This window comes from Pleurodeles waltl, chromosome 7 (assembly GCF_031143425.1).
Source record: "Pleurodeles waltl isolate 20211129_DDA chromosome 7, aPleWal1.hap1.20221129, whole genome shotgun sequence".
NCBI classification, from domain to species: domain Eukaryota; kingdom Metazoa; phylum Chordata; class Amphibia; order Caudata; family Salamandridae; genus Pleurodeles; species Pleurodeles waltl.
The window spans coordinates 386926708-386950760 of NC_090446.1; the positions used below are offsets into that span (position 1 = coordinate 386926708).

General features: G+C 42.0%; 1 protein-coding gene across 2 annotated transcripts in view; it reads left to right on the plus strand.

The window, feature by feature from the left end:
• Positions 1-7850: 7850 nt before the first annotated feature.
• Positions 7851-24053, plus strand: part of EIF6 (eukaryotic translation initiation factor 6) — a 70237-nt gene continuing 54034 nt past the window's right edge. Inside the window, exon 1 of one of the 2 annotated variants that reach the window (XM_069243834.1) lies at positions 7851-7987. The gene's annotated coding sequence lies outside the window, so the exon portion shown is untranslated. The remainder of the gene's footprint in view (positions 7988-24053) is intronic. The other variant, XM_069243835.1, reaches the window with a different exon arrangement.

The following is a 24053-nucleotide window of genomic DNA, read 5'->3' on the forward strand; positions in this document are numbered from 1 at the left end:
CCATTCTCTGGATTTCTGGACCCGTCTCCCCTCTCGCCCATTGCCAGGGCTTCTGTAGCCTAAGTGGTAATTCTGCTGCGGCTTCTCTGCTATTTCACTGCTCTACTGGTACTTTCTCCTAGATCCCTTTTCCGAACCTTGAGGAGCTTGGAATCAGATTTGATTAGGGGGCCCGCCAGTAGCACTTGATTTATTGTGTTGCGCTACATTAGAGGGGTACTAGCTATTCCCAACCTAGAATTCTATGTCAGGACCGGAGGCTCAGATTATGCTTCTCTTTTCATGCTTTATTTTTTACAACAGCCAATGAAAATCATGGAAAAGCAGAAAACTACATATCCCAACACTTGATATGTCACGTGATGACCATAGAGGAGGAAGCCTATAAAGTGTTGCATCACACCCATCCACTCCTCTTTCTTTGCTGCTTCGCAGCCAGTTAAGTGGTTTTCCCTTTTTCTCTCATGAGTTGTATGTTATTTGATTTGTATCTGGGAGCGGTGTTTTCCCTCCCTAAAAGCGTCCGTTTGGATCGCTTTTATATTTGTGTAGTTGGGAGCAGGGGAGCAAGGACTCGCGTGTTCCTGAGCAGTCCTCTCTTTATTGCCGGTGATTTAATCTATTTTATTATATATATTCTTCACGCTCTCTGCGTGAGCGCGTCTTCTTTAGTGCGCGTCTCTTGCCGGAGTGTTGTGCCCCGAAGGCTTCGTTTCCCCGTCTCTGCTTTCAGAGCCGTGAGAGCGTTTACTCTGCCCCAGGGGGCCAGATAGCTTTACTCGCGTCCCAAGCGTTTGGTGTGCCGGGCCGAGTTCGATGTTTACTTTGCCCCGTGGGGCCCTCCTTTCAAGCGCTCATGCCGGAGCGACTTCATTTACAACTCTAAAGCTTTTTATTGCAATTTCACGCTCGTTGAGCGTTTTTTCATCGGATTGAAAAGGTTTCCTGGTTTGCACGCTCAGGACTGGAGCGTGGTTATTTTCAACAATAAATCCTCACGGGATCAGCTCCCCACCTACACCCCAGTGCCTGTACACTGGGACTACAACAAATTATTATTCAGGCTGGGCCTGCTCTAAGGGTGTGTTTGTTCTCATCTCAGGGCTGCTCCCTCCACGTCCTAATTTTGTTTTTCTGCCACGATTTATTACAACTTTTCTTACTGCTCCTTTGGAGCTCATCTGCTGTTTTACAGTATGGCTGGCTATGAAGACCAAGCCGAAGATTTATATTACCTGGATGAACCGGCTGGTTCCTTTGACAAAGACTTGGTATCTGCGCTTGACGCAGGAGTGCATCATACTGTTAATCAAGCTTTAGCGCAAGACATTCAGACCATTAAACACCATCTCTTGGGTTTTGTGGAGCATCAAGGCTGGATAGCTCCGTCGAGCACCCAACCCATTGGGGAACTTCCCCTTCCTCCGAACACCCAAGCTTCTAATCAGAGTACTAATCCGCATTCTGCGGACTTTGAATCCCTTATCAGGAATATGGCAAGGGAACATGATTATAATTCAGGATCACAAAAGAAAGCTATAAGTGACCCAGTTTCTTCTTCCTCTGAGCAATCCTCTGAGCAGGGAGATGATCCCCCTCGCAAGCGTAAGAAGAAGGTTCATCATCAGGAGGCACCTACCCCTAAAGTTCTGACATTTGAGCCCGAAGACATTGTGCACCCCAGGTCTTCACTTTGGTTACCACCCCCTGAGGTGGCGGATTATGTGGAATCCCACATTAGAAACAGTTTCGATACGGAGGTCTGTTCTACACTGAGTCTGAATGTCCCAGACCAGATTTCACCTCTAAGGTGATTGAAAATCCCGAATTAGACCCTACTCTGGTCACTTTTCTCAAGAAATCCGCTAAGGACCCAAAGAAGGGTATAGATTGTGCCTGGCGTGGATGTCAGGATAAGCTGTTGGACCTCTCCGGTCCATTAACAAAGATTTTGGAGTTAGCTTTTCAGGCCAAGGAGTCAGGTGAGCCCATCAACCCTGACATTCTAGTGGGTTGGGCTCAGAGAGCACTTTGCTTCCTGGGCAATGCCAATTGTGCCATATCTTCTGAATGACTACAATGAGGGGAAACGAATTTGGCTGTTTTTACCTCACCAGGGCTTATAAAACTATTTTTATAAGGTCCCTGCTTATAGTTACATGGCACCCAGCCCTAGGGGCACATAGGGCACACCTTAGGGGTGACTTATATGTAAAAATAAGGTAGTTTAAGACTTTGGAAATACTTTTAATTCCAAAGTCGAATTTGCATATAACTTTAATTTAAAAGCAGCCAGCAAGGCAGGCCTGCCTTTAAAATGACACTGGGCACCTCAGCAGTGCACCTATGGGTGCACTACCTATGCTGTGGTCCCTAAATCTACATGCCCTACCATGTACTAGGGACTTATAGGTAGGTTAATGTGGCAGTGGGTGTAGCGATAAGAAGGACGAAGGTACTCAATCGGAAGGGTGAATAAACGTGGTTTTATTGTATAAAGTTTTAACTTTGCAGTGTCCAATGTTTTGAGGTCTGTTGGTTAGTAATCTCCGTTGTCCTCTTCTCCCTCAGGGTTCCTGGTGACTGGAGGTGGTTTTCCCCGACGGTGTTTCCAGGGGGACCGGAAAAACAAGAGGAACGGAAAGATCAGTAAGTCTAGGGTTTGGGTACTGTTGTGTGCTTTCGTGAAGAGAGAGAGAGAGAGAGAGAGAGATTGTGGTATGTAAGGGTCCCCTCCCCACAGATAGAATATCGTGGTGATAGTAAGTTCAGGAGTCCAGTGAAGTCACCTCTGTGAGTTGTAATTTGTTTAATAATTTTTCTTTGTTTCTGTGCCCATTAATGGTGTTCAGGTGCCCTTCTCAACCCCTTCCCTCCCCCTTCTTGTCCCCTTCCTCCACCCCCTCTTCTCCTCTTCTCGTCTCCCGCAGCCCCCTCCCTCCCCACCATATAGCGAAGGCTGTCCTTTAAACAGGACCGGACCTGACTTAGCCACGTCTCTCCGGGGACGCGGCAGCGTTCGAGCTCTTTGGGACCGTCCTGTCCCGTAACAGTATCTCGTTGACCAGCGTTCGTCTGTTCCTCTTTCGGCATTTGTTCGGGGGACGTCTCCTTTCTTCCGCCTCCTTCCGCGTCTCCTTCCTCGGCGTCCCTTGTTGTCAACACGCGCCGCGCGCGTACTACATTGTCTCTTTTTACACTGTCGGGAAGCCGGATATCTGGGTTCCCAGTTATGGCGATCGTTTCCCGTCTCTGCGTCCCTCAGGTATGTGTTCGGGAATCCGACCATCTGGATTCCCGATATCATTATTGTTGTGTCCGCAGGGGTCAGTGGAGCGGCATTCCGCTCCTGGTTTTATATGCGATGTAGTCGGGGAGTCCAACTCCCGGCTACAGTTAACTTAGCCAATTATAATTAGCCTAATTTGCATACTGATTTTACACAGAGTAGAGGCCCTGGGACTGGTTAGCAGTACCCAGGGCACCATCAGAGTCAGGAAAACACCAGCAAAAAGTGAAAAATGGGGTCAAAAAGTTAGGGGGCCTCTGCAATCAGCCCTGTTTTCTCACATCATATCAGAGGAATCTCGTGCAGAGATGAATTGGTGGTTGGAACATATGGAAGCCTGGAACGGCAGAGCTATTTTCTGTTCTTACCCGGATGTAGTGATAGAGTCCGACGCCAGTCGTTGGGGATGGGGAGCCCGTTGCGGATCAGTGTCCACAGGAGGCAGATGGTCCAACACGGAGTTGAATCTCCACATCAATTGTTTGGAACTCCTAGCCGGCTCAATTGCGATCAAAAGTCTCTCTCCTCTCAGGGCGAACTGTTGTGTTCTCTTTCGCATGGACAATATCTCAGCGGTGAGATATGACAACAAGTAGGGGTGAACTCGTTCCCGCATCTTGGCGGAGATAGCCAAGGAGTTTTGGCATTTTTGCCTACAGCACAGGATTTCAGTTGTCGCGGAGTACCTCCCAGGAGCCAGCAATTTGGTGGCGGACTGGAACTCGCGTCACCTGAGGGACTACAGCGATTGGAGGTTACACCCCAGAGTTTTCCGGGCGATTGCTGCTCGGTGGGGTCCCTTTTCAGTAGACCTGTTTGCGTCTCGCCTCAATCGACAGGTCAAACGATTTTTCAGTTGGGGGCCAGATCCGGAAGCATCGAAGACGGATGCTTTTCTCCAGGACTGGTTCCAAGAACAGGGTTACGCCTTTCCCCCCTTCTTAATGATACCCAGGGTATTGGCTCAGATCAGACGTCAGCAAGCAGAGTTGGTTCTGGTGACACCTCTTTGGAGATCTCAGGCATGGTTTCCGTTGGCAATGGAGTTGAGTTGCGATCATCCGATCCTACTTCCCTTCCTGATAATCTTCTCCAGGACCCTCTGGGTCTTTTGCATCCATTGATCCTGTCGGGTCAACTATCCCTGGTGGCCTGGCGTCTTTCAGGGAAAGATGGAGCATCCCAGGACTTTCGCAAGAATCTTCCGAGTTCATTGCGGGTTCCTGGACCTCCAGTACTCACAAGAGATACGCTTCGGCTTGGAAGCGATGGTCTTCTTGGTGTGGTGCTAGGGGTGCGAATCCTTCTTCAGCAGATTGCTGTCTGGTCCTAAATTTTCTATCTTCTCTAGCGGCATCAGGTCTAGCTTATCGGTCCATTAATAACTATCGATCTGCTATTTCAGCAGGACATTTACCAGTGGAGGTCAAACCCATTGGGAAGGTTCCCATTGTTTGTAAACTGATGAGAGGTATCAAATTGGCTAATTCTCCTCGTCCGCGTTATTCTTTCCTTTGGGACGTGAACATTGTTCTACGTTTTTAGGAATCATGGCCTTCCAATAGAATTTTGTCTAGAAAACAACTTTCAGCTAAACTCACAATATTGTTATGTTTAATTTCATGTAAGAGGGTTTCAGATGTTAGAGCTCTGGATTTGGCTGGGAAAGTTTTTTCCCCTGATGGGGTTACGTTTTCTATTTCACGTAGAACTAAATGCAATCTGAAGTCTGTTTCTTATCCCTGTTTTGTGGACAACCCCAAACTATGTGTTGTGCAGTGTCTTAAAGCTTACGAGGTGAGTACAGAAGAGTTTCGTTCTGATATGGAGGGTCAATTGCTCATTTCGTTGGTTAAGCATTATCATCCGGTTTCATCGGCCTCCCTTGCTAGATGGATGCGATGGTTACTGAATGAAGCAGGCATTGATGTTTCGAGATTTGGTGCGCACTTTTCCAGAGGTGCTATGGCTTCAAAGTCTTTTGCTTTGGGTTCTCGTTTAGAGGACATTCTAAGGGCAGCAGACTGGTCTTCTCCTTTGACTTTTAAAACTTTCTATTGTAAACCTATTGTGGATATTGCATCGGTGGTTGTGAATCAGCTTTGAACAAGCATAATCTGAGCCTCCGGTCCTGACATAGAATAAAAAAAAATTCTAGCATTTGCGTTAAGAATTTTTCAATTCTATTAAGGACACGGAGGCGAGGATTATCCCGCCGCACTGTTGTATATGTTGTGTTATGGAACATAATTTTGCTATGAAGTTCATGTACAAGTTTACTGTATTTCAGTGCTAACCCACCCTATTTAGTAGTAGATATAAGTATCATTTTATAATGTTCAGTTTTTATGGCCTGAATTTTTCTTTTTTTCTTAGGAAATGACAAGAAGTAAATTTCGGTCCGTTCTGGCACCGTTCAAGTTTCCAGTCAAGTCGGTTTGCAGTTCTTCCTTTTTCAGGATTGCGTTTACAAGTTTCATGTTAAGACTTTGACTTTATCTGTTGCGAATATTGGACAAAGAAAGGGGAGTGGCTGGGTGTGATGCAACACTTTATAGGCTTCCTCCTCTATGGTCATCACGTGACATATCAAGTGTTGGGATATGTAGTTTTTTGTTTTTCCATGATTTTCAATGGCTGCTGTAAAAAATAAAGCATGGAAAGAGAAGCATAATTCTCGCCTCCAGGTCCTTAATAGAAGTGAAAAATTCTTAACGCGAATGCTAGAAAAATCTTTATTGTATTTTGTGGCGGCCCAGTTGCAGTGGCCCATGCGATAGCTCACAGGTGCTGGGGCTGTAGAGGGCAACATGGTTAAAGCAGAGCTACGAGATATTGATGCCTTGGACTGGCTACTTACTTCTAGCCTGCCGGCCATGACACTTAGGAGGCTTACCAGAGTGGCCAGGGTGGTCTGGAATTGCTATGTCCGATCCTTGCATGCACCGGCGTCTTGTGCCTCGCAGGTACAGCTTTGGTGCTTACCGCCCCTTAAAGCCCTTGACGGCTTAAGACCCGCTCCAGTGGTGAGATGCCCGGCTTGAGCACTTGGGGGACTTATATAATGAGGGAACTTTGATGTCCTTCTAGGAGCTGAGAGAGACGTATGGGAATGGGGCTGGCCTCTTTTTGACTTTTATGGCAATCCGGGCAGCGCTAGGGGAGAAATGGGCCTTGGGTCAATATGAGCCACAGGCCCACCTAAGGCTGCAGTGTTTTAGACTCACAGGTGAGGCCGGTGGGCAGTTTCAGCCTTATATCCTCATATGCAGCATTGCAGGACAGCAGCAGCCGTTATACAGACCGCAGCAGAAAGAAATGGGATGTAGGGTTTAATATTGAATTATCCAACAAACAATGGTCCACGGCATTGGAATGGGTGAAAATGATCTTGCGAAATGCTCGCTTATAATTCACCCACTTCAACTTCTTACGTCAGACTTATCTTATACCACATCTTCTACATAAGATGTTTCCCACATTCTCACCGGGATGCCCCCGCTGTGGCTGGGAGGATGCTACTTTTCCTGCACATGGTATGGGAGGGCCTTCCAATATAACGTGCCTGGGAACAGGTACAAGAGCATATATTGGCCATCAAAGATGTCCCCTTCACCTGCGAGCCACTACACTGCTTACTGCCCATTACGAAATGTTCTAAACACGCCAAGTGCTATCTAAGATTTGTAGACTTAGCTCAGACTTTGTTTAAAAGACTTATAGCTATGTGCTGACTCCATTTTGATGTATCCTTTTGAATATGTGTGATATACAAATTGTGTTTGAAATTATGTAATAGTGCCATATTTTACGTTATTTGTTATGTATGTTTACCACTGTAAAGGCATTTATGGGATGTACATTGACATAAATCTAAATAAAAAGATTTAAAAAATAGCACTGGTAGCTTCCCTCCTCCATGGAACAGGTGCACCTTGGAAAGGCACAGTGCAAGCTTTCCCCATCACATGATAGGTACAGATTGGGCAGGATTAGTACAAACATTTTCGTCTCAAGAAACTGGTTTAACATTGCAGTACCAAAGCAAGATTCCCTCTCTCACAGAAAATAACAAGTGCAGTTTTCCACTCCCTGCAGAATATATTCCGTAATCATAACAATGAAGGCTTTCTTTGCTCCCCAAACATGTTTAGTTATGTCATTAGTGACATAGGTTGCCCACAGATCTCTGCAGCAGATACTCTACTCAGAGCGCCATGGTGGATGTGTGAGTGAACATGTGAGTTGACACCATACTTACGTAGGCGATACCAGTGCTTTATAGGAAATACAGAAGTGCCCGTATTGTCTCGTTGTCCAGTAGATCAAGGTCACTGTTACTTGTGAGTAAGCTGAGTCATAGCCTACTTAACTATACATCGATCACTGGACCTTGCTGGTATACCTAGTACGCAGGAGCTTCAAATTCAATCAAGTTTAATCTGTTTTTAGGGCACGGACACTATACAGCCAATCAGCACTTGGGATTTTTTTTTTTTTTGCTGCGCACTATCATTGGCTGAAGTGACACTTATGGTCCAATCACAGGCCATATTACAAGTTAGCAGTACAGCCCTCGCCCAGATTCTCCCGGAACATGTTTAACCGTGGGGACTAGTTGTGGTACGACCCGGAAGTGCTGAAGTTAGAGTTTTTCGGCAGACATCGGAAATTAGGCTGAATTCACAGACAATCAGTGTAAGTAGTGGGCAAATTGTCATATTATTAGCTTTGCGGTAGAGATGAAGTGTATGCGGGGTGGAGTAGAGTCCGTCTTCTGGGCTTCGTAAGGTTCGCTGGTAGACTTAGCTACAAGGGACACAACGTGGCTCTCTGTCTTCCCTATGTGTGCGCCATGTGGGCTATTGCTATGGCCAGCCATCTTTCGTGATAGCAAGCTATTTAGCAAATGTGTGAGATAGGAAACCTAGGCCCCCTGCGGTGCATCAGACTGATATAACTTCATATTTAAGTAGTTTTAACTCTAACTGGATGGAAACTATGTTTTGTCTTTTTTTCTGTAGCTGTGTGAATAGAGCAGAAGTTAAAATGAAGTCTTATACTTTATTGCGTAATTAATTAAAATCATTACAATTACCATACAAAAGGGACGTTAGAACACCATAAAACATTCGTGTTTTCTTCACGGTTGATAATCCAGATAAGCCCTAGCAGAAGTTAGGATAGGCTCAAACGTGTTCCCAGTAAAGGTGAATGCTCTCCAAACCGCGTCTTCTGAAAGTTGAAAATGGACATCTGTGTTCATCTTTCTAGGCTTGCTTCAGGGTGTGCGTGCTTCAGAGGTTATAGCCAGGGCCACTGGAGTTATGTGGCAGGGATGGCTAAATTATGCGTCAAGAAAAGGCACATAATACAGCATAATTCGTTACACTTTGTGATAGTACTACTTTATTATATTGGTACTTTTACTCATGGTAACACTGTCTCATAAAAGATTTCACCTCGTTAGTGTAACGATGGAAGCACGCTTTAAAGACCTTGGTACAAAGCGAAGAACACGTACCGCGTCCTGCTCCCGTCTTTCTATCCTCCGTCCTTTTGCTTCCAACCCACGTCACCCCCGAACTAGAACAGAACTCCGTAAAATAATGCACATGTAGCAATGAAAGCACGACATGCACAATCATAACGCATCTTCACCTTTTGAAAAGAAATCACAATGCAATACTAATCCGAACGCAAAAAATAACAATTTACTTTGAAGAAATGAAACATGTTAACAGTTATTTAAAACAATTATGTATTAAACCATATATCCAATCTCATTCTGTGTTATAGTGAAGTAATATAGCACATCTTATAAACACACACAATCTTCAAGTTTTTTTTTTTTTTTCATACAAACCTTTTATTCCCCTTATACCTTCCGTTTTTATAAGGTGTCATATATCTCATAGACTGTCAGTTGCAGCGCCCTATCTTCCTTCGTTTTGAAACTCTACACTCTCACTGCCACTCATTTGTATATTTCTCAGACCCGGTTGCACTCTCTCCCTTGTGTTGCCTGACTCTAGCAACCAGTTCATATTATTCTTTCTGCTCTTTTTTTTCACAACCTGCCATTTCACTTTCATTATCACCTTCCTTAACTTGGTTACCTTTACACAATGAAAGTCTACTCATATGCCACATTCTTCCATTACTCGGTAAAGCTGAATTACAAAATTGTTCCTTAACCTTCAAAGGTTCTGAAAATGTACTTCCAACTTTCTTTACCAAGGTGCTTTTCTTAACCTTAACCATGTCACTAACAGAAATACACACTTGTTTACTACCATGTTTGGAATCATCATATTTTACATACATCCTGTGCTAACACAAGTCTCTGTTTAACAGCAGTAAGATATCAATTCACCTTTCTGGATTTCAGCATACGTCCCAAATTGTCTCATGGGAATGGCACTCTTTCTCGCATTAGCTCGAAATGTCTGTCTCCTGTTGAATCACAAGAGGTGATTCCGTATGCCCAAAGCATATGTAGTACCTCCTTTGTCCAATTAAGACCAAAATAGCAGGCTAACTGCACTGTGCCTTTGATCACTCTGTTAAAGCGCTCCACAGCACCATTCCCAGCAGGGCGATGGACTGGCGTAATCTTGTGTACAATGCTATTTCTATCTAAAACGTTTTGACTGCCTCTGACACAAATTGAGGACCCTTATTGCTACTTTAAAAATATACCATCCAGAAATCTCACAACAGCATTTGCATCTGCTTTAAAAACAAACTCCATTTCAGCCAACATAGAGAAATAGTCAAAGACCACTGTAATGTACTTAACTCTCTCTTCTTTTGTATGGGTCCCATAACATCCATTTCAATACTTTCCCATGGCATATTCAGACTGACGGTGGGAATCAAAGGTGGTCTCGTGGTTACTTGCGTTTTTGTCCGAATCGCTACAATTAGCGCACTCTTACTTTCCTCTCACTACCTAAATCCATTGTAAGCCACCAGTAAAGCATCTTCATTCTTTTAAAAAAAAACATTTATATATTTTTTTTTTAGCAATGGCTAAATACTCTTTTTGGCAAATATCCTACTCTAATCTTACTTCTAATCCTCTCCGGAGGAATCTCTCTACCATTTTCTCATTTTTCAATCTACCACTGACCTCCCAATAACTCACAAATCTTCCTTTAAAGTGTTTTTGTTGGACCAGCCTTGAATCATTCGAAGTCTAACTTCATTCAGTAAAGAATCCGCATTTTGCTGGAAATATGCTCATCATCCACACCAGCCCTTCACCACCTTTCATTGATGCGCACTCCAAAGATGAAGGCATCCTGCATAAATCAACAACCTTGTTAGTTATACCAGCAACAGACTGTATTTCAGAATTGTAGTCCAGTAACTTCGCTGACATATGGGCCACAAGGGGGGAGTGTTTTACAACACTTTCTTTGAGGGTTTTGTGATCACTCCTCAGTATAACTGATGAACCCCAAATATATTTTCTAAAGTTTTCAAGTCCTCAAACGCGTGCAAAAGCCTCCCTTTCGATTACTGCTTATTTCTCTTCTGTTGGAGTTAAGGGGTGTGAACCAAAATAAACAACATTTTCTTTCTTAGACTTATCATTAGTTTGCTTAAGCACAGCTCCTATAGCCTTATCACTAGTGTCTGTAGTGATGATGCTTCTTAACTTTGGGTCAAATCCACATAATGGAGGAACTTGACAAATGTTTTTATTTTTTTATTTCTTGAAAACCACTTGGGCATTCATTTGTCCATTCAAACTTATTTTAGTCCTTGACAAATTTCAACTAAAGCTAAAAATGCTCTTCCATCGTCCTTACTTTTTCGGGGAAGTGGCATCCAGTATAACATTTAACAATTGTGGTTTAGATTCCTCCCCTGCTCACCACATGTCCTAAGTAGGTTACTTCCTTTTAGAAAATTTTCATTTTTAAATTCAGCTTTTAAAACTCGTTCCAGTTTCTGATCGTGGCCACATCTGGTTTTTCCCAGTATGAGTATATCGTCCTGAAAGGACATCTTTCACATCCTTAAATAACTCATGCATTAACCTGTGGAACATCATCGCAGCGGAGACAAGTCTAAAAGGTACTCTGACAAATTGAAAATGGCCAAAAGGTATTATGAAGGCTGTGAATTTCCTGCTAGGAGTGTAAGGGAACCTAGTGGTAAGCAGAGGCAAGGTCAGTAGTACAGAACCATTCATTGTTTTTTTGTAGATACTAACAATTCATTGATTTTTGGAAGTGAGAACTGATTTACCAATTTGTTTTTATTCAAGTCCACGCACGAACGGATTTTGCCAAAGATTTTCTTGATTGGAGGCATGCATCACTATTTGATCCCTAATCAATTTGTCGTGGAGCGGACCACAATGACAAGTTAATGCAAGATTTTTCAAAGCAGCAACAAATTCCTCAATTGGTTCATCCTTGACCTGCTTCCTTTGGTAAAATGTTTATCTGTTCACACATACTGTAGGTGCATAGTAACAGTTCAAGTCTTCTAGATTATTCATGAAATCATCTCTTTGACCAGCTTGACATATTATTTTTTTTTTTTTGTCTGTATTATTGTACATTTTTAAGGAAACGGGCCCTAAATAATATATAAATTTTTTTCTTCTTCTCAGGAGTGAAGTTGTCCTCCTCATCAAGGGTTTCTAAAGTAGTTTAAAAAAAAAAAAAAACCTTCACTCCTTCCATTTCACAGCTGAGTCCTTATGATATATGCTTGTGGAGGAGTACGGTTTAATGATGAAACCATTTTCTTAACGACATAAAAAAAAGTCACCCAATTGATCGGGTGCAGTAGAGTTCCAATGTATCACTAGTATCTGACACGCGATGCTGTGGTAATAATATAAACAAATAGTAATGCAGCCCAATAGAAAATGGCACACCTAGGTTACGTTTAAATGAAAGATCACGAGGCGCGCACAGTGTGATGAGAAGGTAAGGCAGTGGCTAGTATCCTGCTTTGTAATGTATGCCCACGTAGTAATTGTGATGTGCTTTAAGGCTTGAGTGTGCCAGCGTGCAGTTGGAGCAGCCATGAATGGTGCACTGGAATGTTGGCAAAGGTCAAGTATCGGTAACTTACCAGCTGTCTTTCCAAATCTTCATTGACTGTAAATCCACATATGTAACATGAAAATATATAGGTTCAGCACTCTACCAGCGTATACATTTAATGCTTCACCACTAGGTGTGAGCTGTCGCTTGTATCGTGTTAATACTTCTTAGCAGCCATTGTAAGGGTAGATTAGCAGGACAGTGTCAGGGTCATGAGGCCCACTTCTCGGCAAGTTTGTAAATATGGAAGTCAGCTTCAAGTTACAAATAAGGTTTATTCCAATAAATGTACCCTGGTACAAAGCGAGTAATTTGGAACACGTCCTGCTCCAGTCTCTCTATCCTCTGTCCTTTTGCTTCCAACCCACGTCACCCCCCCAATCTAGAACAGAACTCTATAAAAGAATACACATGTACCAATGAAAGCACGTCAAGCACAATCGTAACAGTCCATACCTGCTTAATCACCTAATACAGCAATAAGCAAGTCTTTTATGACATTTCATCTTTTGTGACGGGCCTTCTGCTGTGCAAGAACACGTTTCTAGGTTTTCAGTATCTTTTGATCCATTTGAGCTGGAAAATATATTTTTGTTAATCTGCATATGCATCAGGTTATGGACTCTGGTAGACATGGTAAATCTATAATTAATGCGAAAACGCCACAGCTGCAGAATCACATAATTCCACTGGCTCTGGTTGTAGGCTCATCAGTTAAGTTAGCTTAATGAGATTGAGCAAGAGGTGGGAAAATTCCACCCTTTTCACAGAAGAGCACTTTTTAATGACTTGCTTAAAATGTCAATCTTTTTTTACAGACTTGTGATCTAGTTTAAATATAATTTGTCACGTGTTGTAGTAAATAAATGACTTAAATAACAACTACTCCTTCAGGTCCAGTACTCAGGCAGCTTCCCTTGGTGAGCATTGAAACCATTACAATTGCCAAGGTAACTAAGCTCTTAAAATCATAGAAAATATAATTGAATCTAACTTACGAAAACTCATGAGTGATTTTATGCAGATTTCTTTCGGATCTGTTTCAAGAGACTTTACTCTTGGTGGCAATAAAACTATGTCCATGCAGAATACGTTTGACAAAGTATAAAAAAAAAAAAAAAAAAAAGTAAGTGTTTTGCTTACCTGCTGAAATACTCTTGCACTGAAAAGAATCTCCGGAATGCACCTCTTAACTCTAAAGAAGACATTTATTAAATCACTCTTGAGGCTCCAAAGGAAGGTCAGTACAGCTGAAATTGTACGTTTAAAATGTGCACAATAATGAAAACGCACAATTCAATCTGTAATCAGCACATATATATACACACACACACACAAAGCTACAAATACCTATATAGATATATATTCATACACAATTCAAAGCAAATAATTAATTAAAAAAAAATAGCACCATGGGGCAGAGTTGCACCTTCATCTTTCTCTCAGTAGCTTCAAGTCATAGACCTCCAAGATCGACTGTGAAGAGAGAGAGAGCTACCCTCCCGGGACAACAGGTGTAAGCGTCCTGACTCTGAACCTAGGTCTCTGAATCTCCCCATCGTGGATCCTGGCTCTCTTATATACCTTAAGCAAGCGAGAGAGGAGATTTGTAGAAAAAAACCTCGCTCTGCAGTTTCGCTAGTTTTGAAAGGAACACGTTGGAACTGGCCAAAATCCCAAGTTGTCCCTCCCAAAACCAAATCGTTCCCTGCTGTACATCATCTTAGCACATTCTTATCAGCCTAACTCCCCCATGTTATGCCTTAGCTCCTGATGAGAAATAACACGTAGAATAAAAACATGAGCGAAAACATGTTGTGCATGGAAAAATACTTGCAGTTTTAACGTGGTGATGAAGCTAAGGCTAAGATAAATACAAAATGGAGCCTGTAGTTGGTGACCGCTATTGTGACGGTGGACAAGCTAAGCTAAGTGCAAAGTGGTGCAACATGGAGTCAGTGGTCAAAAAAACAAATGTCAGTACACAGAGGAACATGGTACGATCTGAAGATCTACAACCGATCCACCACTGCATGACGTTCAAAGGCATGTTAAATAGAGAAAAAAAACTTGTATAACTAAGCTTAAAAATGTGCTCTTTTAAATCCAGACAACATTCTAAAAGAGCTCGAGATCCAGGTGTAGTAATTTTGGATTCAGTAAAAGTAGTCACAAATTTCACACCACGTTTTTGCAAATCCAGTGAAGTGTGGAAAACCAGTCAATGTACTATAAGGCGCCTTTGCAAAATCACCATTCGGTGTGGTTCGCAAGCTGACCTATGTCATGATTAGTAATGAGAGAGGTTACACATGGTCACTTACTCAGATTGGATGGAATCATAGGGGTGGTTGCCTTCTGAGTCAGTAGACCCCTTATCTGTGATTGCATTTAAATAAGATACTATTAAATGCCGTTTGTTATCGTAAAGGGAATGGCTTTGTTTAAAGAAAAAGCTTACTTTGTTTTTAAAAGTTTCTTTGAGAGCTGGCATTGGTCCACTGGGCCACAGCCTGCCACTAAACTTTTTTTTTTTTTTTTTTAAACATCCACCAAGTGGAATGGGTCCCTAAGGGACCCGGTCTCCTTTACAAATGGGTTATCACCTCCTTTGTGGAGTTGAATACTTATCAGTCGTTTGCAACCAAAATTTCAGTTGCAAACATTTGACGCATTGCATTGTGAATTGCAGTTTGGAAAGGAAGCCTAAAGCACGCCTTTTGCAAATGGTGAGTCATTATGTATTTCTAAACCCAATTTGTGATTCAGTAAGTATTTACTGAACCACAAAATGGGCTTATTACTTAGTAAAAGCCAATTAATGGTTGCTGTCCCTTAATTTGGATGATATTGTCTCTTCTACTTTGAGTCTGTTGGCAAGTGTAATTATTTTACTAGAATTTAAACGAGCTGTTATAGAAGCGTTACACTTTATATGCGGGGTCACTGTCTGCTTACTTCCTAACAGCATCATGGTTTCTTCCCTATAAAATATTTTTGTCAGTCATTTCACTTTTTTACTGAAATGGGGAAAAACATTTGTCTATAATAATGATATATTAAAAGAGGTCCTGTGTTTAATTAATTAAATTGGAAAATGATGGGTTTTGTGTAACTTTGTGATTGATTGGATGTGCACATATGTAGTGGAGAGTGTCTCAGTAGAGTTTTAAACTTTAATTTTCTAGTGTTTTGCTTTCACTAATGACCAAGCTGACAAAAATCTCTGGCATGCACGTCTCAGTTCAAAGAAGACATTTATTATTATTTCATCACGAGGTTCCTAAAAAGATTAGTAGGTCGAAAGCACACGTTTAAAAATAGTCACAGCATTGAAAGGAAAATATACTCAAAATGATTCTCAACTGCTATGTACACAGCAAATATATGTGATTATATTATAGTGTAATTGCAAAGCAAAGAATAAAGTAAAAATTAATCACCTTTGGGCCTGCCAAGCTCTTCATCTTTCTCATGCCAGCAAGAAGATGACCCCGTTCAACTGCGAGAAATAGAGAGCCACCCTCACAGGTCAAATGTGTGTCAGGCATTTGACGTCTAATCCTCACTGAGGTCTTGGAAATTTCCTCCGCAGCTGAGCCAGGGCCACCTTTTTATATCTTAAAGAACTGAAAGGGCTTTCTGGAAAAAAAAACTCCCATGAAAGAGAAGTATTCAAACATGCTGGCTACTGTAGGTCAGAGTTGGAAGGAAAAGCGTTGAGAACTGGCCACCACCTCAAGGCTCTTCTCCCAAGGCCGATCCGTTCCCTGCCCTGAAAATAACATGTACATTCTTATCATACTGACTGACTAATTGTTCTGTGAGAAAGAATACGAAAAACAAGCACAGTTTACCATGTGGAAAAACTGTTAGGGTTTGTACACAGCAAAGAGCATGTCCCCTCTCACTGCACTAGTGGGTTCTGTAATAGCTCCCTTTTAAACTTACTATTGAAAGCCTTTCTTGTTATCTCACCTTCCCCCCCCCCCCCAGGCTTCTGTGTATGTTGTTTAATGTGCTGTTTTGTTTACACATTGGGCCTTGCTTTTACCAAGGCTTCTTTAAAACACTCCTCCCTAGGCCATGTGTTAATCCAACTCATTTGCATAATAACTGAAACTCTGCACACCTTTCAAGAACATGTGCAGCTTGTGAGGACCACACCCAACTCTTCAAACCACACCCAGCTCTGCACACCTTCCAAGAACATGTGCAGCATGTGAGGACCACACCCAGCCCTTCAAACCACACTTTGACAACAATTTCTGGATTCGTGTATAGACAATTTGAAACGAAATACCTTCCACGAACATTGTGATTCAAACTCTGTTACAAGAATATTTTGCAGAACTTTGTGAAGCAAACATTGTTTTTTCTCATGGAACTTTTAAGAATCGAACAGTGGAAACCATTAACAGCAAGGCAAACAGTAAATCAAGGACTTGCACAAATTACATGCTGTATTTTGATGTAAAAGTACAGTATTTGTTTTATAAAAGATTCTGGAAATATGGGAAAAAAGTTTTACAGTAATAGAAAACACATCCCAGAGCAGTAACACATTCCAAACCTGGAAACTAGAGACCAGGATCCAAGAGGTACTTTTAGAAGAGAATTTCTAATAAATAAAGGGATAGTCAGGAACCCATTTAGGAATAGGTTGCACTTATCTGTTCTTTGTTTATGTTTCATTAGGCACCAGTTTCTACAGAAGTCAGAAAGGGCTGCAGATTTGTGCAGCACTTCAACAGTGGAAACGCAAGAACGGTGTTGTCTCTTTTTTTTTTATTTTATCCACTTCCCCCCTTCCCTTGAGCTTCTGTTCTTAGTGCACTGTTTTAAAAACTAGTGTGCTGGAACAAGCAGTTTCAGGGTGGGGTCGGATTGTCTTCAACCTCCATCAGAACTGAACAAGAACTCAGGTGAGCTGGGCATTGACAGAAGCACAAGCCTTTAAAAAATTTCAGTTCTGGTGGACGATGAATACCGGGGAAGAAATAGAGGGCATTGTCGTCACGGATATGGCGCAGGCCCTAAATGAGGACTTGGCTCATAATGAATCAGTGTCTGGCATCTTGCAACATATGCAAGAGGAAATAGAGAGATTAAAGATGGAGAATACCTCTTTAAAACAGGATTTAAGCAGGTATAAATTTAAGGGATCTCAGTGGAACACAGCTTCTACGCCTTTGTTTAAAACCTCCTCAGAGACCGGGGCGCCATCAAAACATACAACTTTGCCTTCCCCAGTTGAGGTTACTGTTAATGTTCCTAATGCTGTGCCCTTAGCAGCACCTGAACGTTTTCATGGAGATAGTAACAAATTCCATGTTTTTATCAATCAATGTCAATTAAACTTCATTTGTAAGCCACAACAGTTCCCTACTGATGATACGAAAGTGGCATTCGTCTTGTCTTATTTGGGTGGCACAGCAGCCAATTGGTCAATTCCTTTCGTGGATAGAGATGATCCCATCCTCCATAATTGGAATCAATTTAAACGTACCATGACCAGCCTTTTTGCAAAACACACTTTCATGCAGGCAAGTGATAATGAGCTTTTAAATCTTAAACAAGGTAACAAGGATTTATTGACCTATCTCACTAGTTTTAATCGTTTACTCACCGAGACACAGTGGCCAGAAGAAAAGCGCGTCTCCCTTTTTTATAAAGGTTTGAGAGACGAGTTAAAAGACGCGCTGGCTCATATCGTTGATTTGCCAAAAGACTATTCAGACTTTGTAGATTTAGTTGTGAAATTAGAACATAGACTAGGAGAAAGAAAGGGAGATAAATACAAACTGGAATCACGGTTAACTTTTATTAGACACGAGAAGAAAGACACAGATAATAAACTCCCTGAACCAGAGCCTATGCAAATAGGGACACTCAGAGGTCCACTCACATCAGAGGAAAAAGAAAGAAGGAGAAAACTTCAATTATGTTTATATTGTGGAAGGGCAGGTCACTTTGCCAGAGAATGTCCAGTAAAGCCTAAAACTCCACGAAAGGGTGCTGTTTCCTCCACCTCCTCAACTGAATCGGGAAACGATTAAGCTCGACAAGGGGAGAGGTTACTTGTTCGAGAGAACATCTTAATCAAACCTCTAATGCTGCAGCCTTCAGGGTACCGCACATACCTAGACATTTCATAATTCAGGTCGTTTTAATTGTTACTACCCAAGTGAGGCATTCTCTCCCTGTCCTACTGGACTCAGGCGTGACAGGAAATTTTGTGGATAATAAGTTAGCTGAAATCTTAGGACTTCCTATGTGCCTAAAGCCTTGTCCAGAAGCAGTATGTGCAGTGGATGGGTCAGAATTGACCTCTGGATTAATCACAAAACAAACAAGTCCACTTGTTATGGTCTGTCAGAACGGGCACACAGAGGTGATTAGCTTTGATCTGATAGATACTCCTAATTTTGGTTTGATTCTCGGGGTACCCTGGTTAACAACTCATAACCCAAAAATTGATTGGGTGAATAGAACTGTTACTTTGGATTCCTCTTTCTGTAGAACCAATTGCTATCAAGACGCCGGGACATCTTGTTTGGGGTCAAGGGCAACAAGTTTTTATGTTTACTTTGTCCTTGGGACAAGTAGGCCCAACCCTCTGCAGCACAAACCCTTTGGCTGCTTGTTTACAAAGAGTGGAACTCTCTGCAGTTGAGGTAATATGTTTCCAAAAGATAATGCTGTTCGAACTTGTATTTATGGTTCATTATTTGAAATCCTTCATTATTAGGGTGAGTGCTGTAAATAAATGTTTTAAGGTCACACTTCACTACTGACGTTGGTTCCAGTGCAAAAAAAAAAGTGTATGCACATGTTTGAAAAGTTTAGGCTATGAGGCTAAGTATAATGCTCCCAGAATGCTCTCTGATTAGATGCAAATGAAGTGTCATTTAGTAAAATGTGTTGGTGCATGCTAGTATTTCCCAAAAATATTTCTAATGGAGAATCAGTGTAATCATTTTCAACACGATTATGGGAAGCATGAAAATAAACAAACACTGACAAAGCCAACTGATCTGACATATTTTTATAAGTCTTTTAGTTTCATCAATGCGTGTCTTTTTTTTGACATGGCTTTTGTAACACTTTATTGTTGTGGGAGCTATCAGGCCCTCAACACTGTAACAAACACTGGCAAAAAAAAAACCAAAACATTTTTGAACTCTAAAAGCACACGTTGCCACCAGTGGCATAACAAAGGCCCCGCAGCCGCCCTCCTGGGGGCCCCTTCAGCACCTGGCCTGAGTGAGTCTGGAGAGGGGGCTCCTCCATGTTCTTTTCAAAGGGGCACCCTCCAGTTTCATTACGTCACTGATTGCCACTGTAGTTCCTGACACTGAACAAAACTACTTTGTGTGCCAATATGCTCCTTGTGGAAGAGCAGAATGCGATCGCTCACAGTAAAGCCAGCCGAAAGAGAGAGAAATAGAAGTTTAATAAAAAACAAAATGTTTTGTTAACACCAGACCTAATTAGGGACCAAGACCCACATGTAGGTAGCTTTTTGCATGTGGCAAACAGCGACTTTCGCTGTTTGTGGCGTGCAAAAAGCACATTGCGATGCACAAACCCAGTTTTGCGTTTCGGTAACCTGGTTACCGAATCGCAAAACAGGTTTGCGACTCGCAATTAGGAAGGGGTGTTCCCTTCCTAATTGCGACTCGCAGTGCAATGTAGGATTGTTTTGTGACCGCGGGCGCAAACCAATCGCAGTTTGCACCCATTTCAAATGGGTGCTAACACTTTCGCTAAAGGAAAGGGGTCCCCATGGGACCCCTTCCCCATTGTGAATGTCACTGTAAACATTTTTTCAGAGCAGGCAGTGGTCCTGCGGAACACTGCCTGCTCTGAAAAAATGAAACAAAAACGTTTCATTTTTCGTTTTTGTAATGCATCTCGTTTTCCTTTAAGGAAAACGGACTGCATTACAAAAAAAACAAAAAAACTGCTTTATTATAAAGCAGTCACAGACATGGTGGTCTGCTGTCTCCAGCAGGCCACCATCCCTGTGAGGGCCGCCATTCGCAAGGGGGTAGCAAATTGCGACCCACCTCATGATTATTCATGAGGTGGGCATTTGCGAAGCCCTTGCTAATCACAGATGGTGTCAGGGACACCATCCTACATTCGGATTTGCGACTCGCAAATTGCGAGTCTCTCTGACTCGCAATTTGCGGGTCGCAAATCTGAACCTACTGACATGTGGCCCCAAATTCTTAAAGAAAGTCACAAAAGTGCACCCATGGTATATGTCGTACCCCTATAAAATATTTGTGAACTGTATTTTAGCATGGTTAAATACATTGTGTAGATTTGCTCATGTGAAAATCTATTGAGCATTTGCAAGTTAATTTTCCCTCCAGCCACTTTCTTCCCAACCCTGGAAGAAGTTCTAATTCTGCCATTGTCAGGAGTAAATGTCCAACCTTTCTTATTATGGGAAAATATTAGAGAGAAGCTGGTGAAAATCTTTAAAACATGCAGGTTAGTAGGTTTGCAGACTCAAAGGCATTCCAGCCCTGGAACTATTGCTTACTGCTTCCTCCAGCCCCAGTATGCAGATCTGCAGAATGGTGGAAAAATAAGGAAATTAATACAGTAGGGATTGAAACTGCAAGTATTCAAGCCCTACTAAGGTAGTAGCCCTGGCATAATCAGAGACGCTATTATCAGAGCTCTTACATAATGAGATTGCTGCCATAAATTGTCGCCACACTACATGGCACCAAAGGGACAAGTAGATCTTTTTACAGGACAAGTAGATTTGAGAAGCAACCTGTCCCCTGGACAAGTAGATATTTTAATAAATTCCACACCCCTGGATCTTATCCCAGGGGCCCCTTTACCTAATAACAGAGTATATGCTTTGACTGACGAAGAAACCAAATACTTAAGAACCTACCTAGATGACCTACTACAGTCTGGGTTCATCCGTCATTCCACATCTCCGGTGTCATCTCCACTCTTTTTTATCCCGAAGCCGGATAAATCCCTGCGCGCGTGTATCGATTATAGAGGACTAAATAAGGCTACAATAAAGAATAAATATCCTCTTCCTCTAATACCTGTGTTGTTGGATCAATTAAGACATTCTACTGTATACACTAAACTAGATCTGCGGGGAGCTTACCACCTGGTCCGAGTAAAAGAGGGGGATGAGTGGAAGACAGCTTTCAAGACAAAGTTTGGTTTATTTGAGTACACAGTAATGCCCTTTGGGTTATGTAATGCCCCTGCGGCCTTTCAGTTCTTTATAAATGAGGTCCTACACGAATTCCTGGACGTTTGTGTCATAGTATACATAGACGACATCCTCATTTACTCTAAGAACTCAGAAGAACATACCCAACATGTTCATGCAGTATTATCAAAGTTAAAAGAAAATCATCTTTTTGCTAAGTTAGAAAAGTGTACTTTTAATGTCAACAAGGTGGACTTTTTAGGATACTGCCTGTCACCTCAAGGAATAACTATGGATGTAAAGAAAATCAGTGCTATTGCTGATTGGCCAGAACCATCCTCTGTAAAAGATATTCAGAAATTTCTGGGTTTCGCCAATTTTTATAGGAGGTTTATTGCACATTTTGCAGACATTGCGGCCCCAATAACTACCTTGTTGCGGAAAGGGCAACGATTTCTTTGGACTGATGAGGCGGCACACGCCTTTCAACTCCTAAAACAAAAGTTCACTTCAGCCCCAATTCTGAAACATCCTGATCCTGACTTGCCCTTTTTTGTTGAAGCGGATGCTTCACAAGCAGCTTTAGGAGTTCTCTCTCAACGAGATGCAGTAGATGGCCAGTTACATCCTATAGCCTTCTATTCCAAAAAGTTATTGCCAGCTGAACAAAATTACACTGTGGCTGAAAGGGAACTACTAGCTATCAAAGTAGCCTTTTCAGAATGGAGGCACCATTTAATGGGAGCCAAGTACCCAGTTACAATCTTTTCTGACCATAAGAACCTACAGTTTTTTGGATCACTTAAAGCACTAACACCACGTCAGATGCGCTGGTTTTTTTTTTTTAGCACATTTGACTTTGTTATAACCTATAGACCAGGTGCACAACAAATTCAATCTGATGTGTAATCTAGATACGGACATACCTCAGACATGAAACAAGATAAAATAGGAGAACCCATTATTCCTCCCCAAAAGTTGTTGGCACCAGTACAACAGAAGGATTTCATCACAGATCTATATAATGCACACATGCAAATAGCACCTCAGGATTGGTTAAAGGATTCCCATAACACAATACAACGAGGTTTATTGTATCACGACAACATGCTGTTAGTGCCCACCTCTGAATTACAAACACAGGTGATAATTTGGCATCAGGCCTCACCCTTGGCAGGTCATCCTGGTTGGGTAAAAACCCTGGAAAATGTGCAAAAACACTTTTGGTGGGACACTATAAGAAAGGACATTAAGCAATTTGTCACTACCTGTCCAATTTGTGCAAGACATAAATCTTCTCATAAGGCTCCTGACGGCTTGTTAATAACAATGCCAACACCCAAACAACCTTGGCACACTGTGAGCGTAGACTTTATTGTAGGTTTACCACCTGTAAAATCCTTCACAACAGTGTTGGTTATAGTGGATTTTTTATCTAAAATGGCACATTTTGTACCATTACGGAAATTACCCACGGCGGCAGAATTTGCCGATATTTTTATAAGGGAAATTGTGCGTTTACATGGTTTGCCAAGCAAAGTGGTTTCAGACCGAGGGAGCCAGTTCAACTCCAGATTTTGGAAAAAATTATGTAAAAAACTGAAAATAGATGTGGCCTTATCCACTGCTTTCCACCCAGAGACAGATGGACAGACTGAAGGACTGAACCAAACCTTACTTCAAACGCTACGTTGTTTATTGGCTGATTATTCTAGTGAATGGTTGGAAGCTCTCCCTGTAGCAGAATTTGTTTATAATAATACTGAGCATTCAGCTCTACTTTGCTCACCATTCTATTTCTTGCAGGGGTATCATCCAAGAGCTATACCCATTTTGTTAGAAGATTACCTGTTGCCTACAGTAACGGATAGACTAACGAGGTTAGGTGACATACAAGACAAAGCCAGGAAACATTTATTAAAGTACAAGGAAAGCATGAAAAGACAAACACAGGTCTGAGGCCCCAATGTATAAAATTGGTGACCAGGTATGGCTCTCCACAAAGAACCTAAACATAGAGGGATCCCGAAAGCTGCAACCACGTTTCATTGGACCCTTTAGTATAACTGCCATAGTAAACCCGGTAACAGTAAAATTAGATTTACCAAAAGAATATCCAGTACATACTACATTCCATGTGTCCTTGCTTAAGCCGTACAACTCAAAAACCCGACCTGAACCACCACCTCCACCCATACCAATTAAGGGAAATCTGGAATATGAAGTGAAAAGCATAAAAGACTCAAAAAGAATTAGTGGACGTCTGTTTTATTTAGTAGAATGGAAAGGATATGATGAATCTGAGAATTCATGGGAACCAGCATCATATGTACATGCCCCACAGCTGATTAGACTGTTTTATTTAAAAAATCCAGGAAAACCACGTCCTGTAGGAGGGCCTTTGAGGGGGGCAACTGTTAGGGTTTGTACACAGCAAAGAGCATGTCCCCTCTCACTGCACTAGTGGGTTCTGTAATAGCTCCCTTTT